General features: G+C 31.7%; 1 protein-coding gene across 6 annotated transcripts in view; it reads left to right on the forward strand.

The window, feature by feature from the left end:
• Window positions 1–2,859, forward strand: part of LOC106883561 (high-affinity choline transporter 1) — a 25,024-nt gene that overhangs the window by 7,844 nt on the left and 14,321 nt on the right. For 5 of the 6 annotated variants that reach the window (XM_052974346.1, XM_052974347.1, XM_052974349.1 and 2 more), the window contains one exon: window positions 1,166–1,225. The gene's annotated coding sequence lies outside the window, so the exon portion shown is untranslated. Of the gene's footprint in view, window positions 1–406; window positions 704–1,165; window positions 1,226–2,859 lie in introns of those variants that run through there. The other variant, XM_052974348.1, reaches the window with a different exon arrangement.

Genomic DNA, 2,859 nt, shown 5'->3' on the forward strand with positions numbered 1-2,859 from the left:
AAAACATTTTCCCTACAAATTTCTTTATAATCGTAATCTATGCTGTTTGAAAGACGTTTCTGCAAAATTTCATTAAAAGTTATTCATTTTCCTGAAAATTATGAGGGGAAAAATGGATCGTTTGAATTTTCCGACAGTCCTCTTCCCATCACTTCGGAAAAAAATTTCCCCAGAAATTTCTTTATAATCATAATTTATGCCATTTGAACGGTATTTCTATAAAATTTCTTCAATGTATATCCATTTTCCTGAAAGTTATGGGGGAAAAATCGGATCTTGTGAATTTTCCGAAAGTCCTCTTCCCACCCCCACCCACGTTCGTTTGCGCAATTTTTTTTTCATATTCATTTTCTACACAGTTTTTATACCTAGTAAGCTGGTTTTTTTTTTTCGTTAACGGGTCTTAAACTTTATATTGACAGGTAAAAAAAGGTAGACCGCACGCTAAAGTAGCACCGAATTTTGTGGGTCGGCACTAATTTTTAATAATGCTAAAGTGGAATTTCGAAATAAGTGTACCACAGTAAATATGAGGTTACGCCACTGAATAGTGAGGGGACAGTGCCGTCCAGTGCACCCCACTCAGCGACGTGCATGTATGTCCAAAGGACCGACTTCTATGATATATGGGTTGTTTTAGTTAATATTTCTCTGATATCATTAAAATGGTCCAACTTCGTGTATAGTATCGTGTATAACAGAGGTAAATATACTGACATCTCGCTTCGACACATTTACATCAGTTAAATATTTCTATTCATAATTTTCAATCTTTTGTTTTATTTTCCATTTCGTGAATTGTTTCACCTCATTGTTTAAGTGAGAAATCGAATTTCATATATCGTTTTTATAATATAAAAAAAATGTTGAAAGTTTTTTATGAATTTATTTGGAGGTTAATGTTTGCTTTTAACCACTTGTTTTATAAAGTTTCATTTGTAATTAAAAATCTAAATAAACAGTAAAGATTGTATTCCACGTGGTCAAGGTAAGAACGGGAGGTAACTCTCCCAAACAATTTAGGAATTCTGATCTATCTACCGTAGACAGGAGTGCGATGAATATTACTTTGGCTATTATTTAAATGATCTTTATAACATGTTTTAGAAATTTTAATTCAGCATCGAGACTTTGATATAGATGGATGTCAATATGTTATTTCCAGTGTATATGAAAACAAAACGAAACCAAAAAGAAATAACAATAAGGAACCACGCCGGCTGAGGTTGAGTATTTTGCTTTCTATGAATTATGTTACGATATTTTTTTAATATCCAAAGTTTGCGTAAGATGTATTTTAAAAAATAAATCACTTCTTGAATATATATTCCATTTGTGTTACGCAAGAGAAAAGATAGAAATATAATTTTATAGTGTGAAAATTACATATGAAAAAACAAAAAGTCAGTAAATATATATTAGTCACAGTTTTGATTGTAGGTAAGATGATGTAAGCTAATTACCTGGTGTTTTAAAATGTTGTGTACCTCTGGTAGGATGTTACAAATACTATATGAATGCAGGGAAAATAAAAATTCTTATGATGCTGTTTCATTTAGGAAACAGTTGTAGTTCAGGAGGTAAATAGTCACACGTGCAGTCACATGTACATCGTTATCGTTGACTAACGATAAAAATATAACACCTATGATGAGACTTTTGAGAGAAAGAAGAGCGTGGAAATGATATAATGTCAATGTTTTCTATGTACGATATGTAGATGATCAAACAGCTGATATTTAAAAAAGAAATGCATAAAGGAACGATAGCAGAAATGAATGTTTTTTTTTTTGTGTGTGTACATTCGCAGCTCTTGTGCGATGTGGAGGTTTTATAATAATATTTTATTCGGAATTTCGGAAAATAGATGAATATCACCGCACCCATTGTTGTCTTTCACTTTATTCAGAAGCCTCAAATCCTTTGTTATTATAAAACTCATCCGAATAAATCACGCATAAGTTTTATTTAAATCGCTTTATATTTTACAGTCGATAATCTTCGATCGACATAAGTTTTAACCAAATCCAGATATTAGTTCGGTCGGTATGATTTCTATTTCTCTCTCATTCTTTCTATATACTTGAAGGACATCAGCGAAGAACACGTTATCTTTTTCGTTAACAACTTCTCGAGCTTAATTCATTTTGATCCAACATTTTATACAAATATATAAAAACTGTATTTCTCGTCAATTTTCTTGAAAGCTGTAACTGCTTGTCTAATTTCTCAGCTTAGGACATTTTAATACTAAGTGATACGCTTCTTTATAGCATCGTAAACACATCTACAAAGATAAACTAAGCCATATCACATTAAATAATTCATAATATTCTTCTGTAAATATATTTCGTTTATCTTATGAAATGTGTTGTATCAGGTATGTGTATATATGCATTGTTTTCGCTTCTTGTTCATATCTGAGGATAATCCTTTTTTTTTTTTTTAGACTTATCAGTAGCGCAGAATTTTACTTTTTCAAGAAAGATTTCTAACAAAGTTGGTTATCTCTCTCTCATTAAAGTTTATTAAGACAGAAGTTCTAACTCCTTGTCAATTATACTGTCACTACAATACTATAAAAATAATCATGTAAGATTATCACTAAATCTTGCTCACTTATGGGTATGTGGTAAGAAGTTTGCTTCCCAATCACATGGTTCCGAGTATAGCCTCCACTGCGTGGCACCTTGGGCAACTGTTTTCTACTATAGGCCCAGATAATCGAAGCTTTGTGAGTTGATTTGATAGACGAAAACTGAAAGAAGCCCGTCGTATATGTATGTATATCGTAACCCTAACCCTAAACACCGGGTGTGCGTATTCTTTACTTTCGCCTATATATATATATATATATAT

This window comes from Octopus bimaculoides, chromosome 18 (assembly GCF_001194135.2).
Source record: "Octopus bimaculoides isolate UCB-OBI-ISO-001 chromosome 18, ASM119413v2, whole genome shotgun sequence".
Taxonomy (NCBI): Eukaryota; Metazoa; Mollusca; class Cephalopoda; order Octopoda; family Octopodidae; genus Octopus; species Octopus bimaculoides.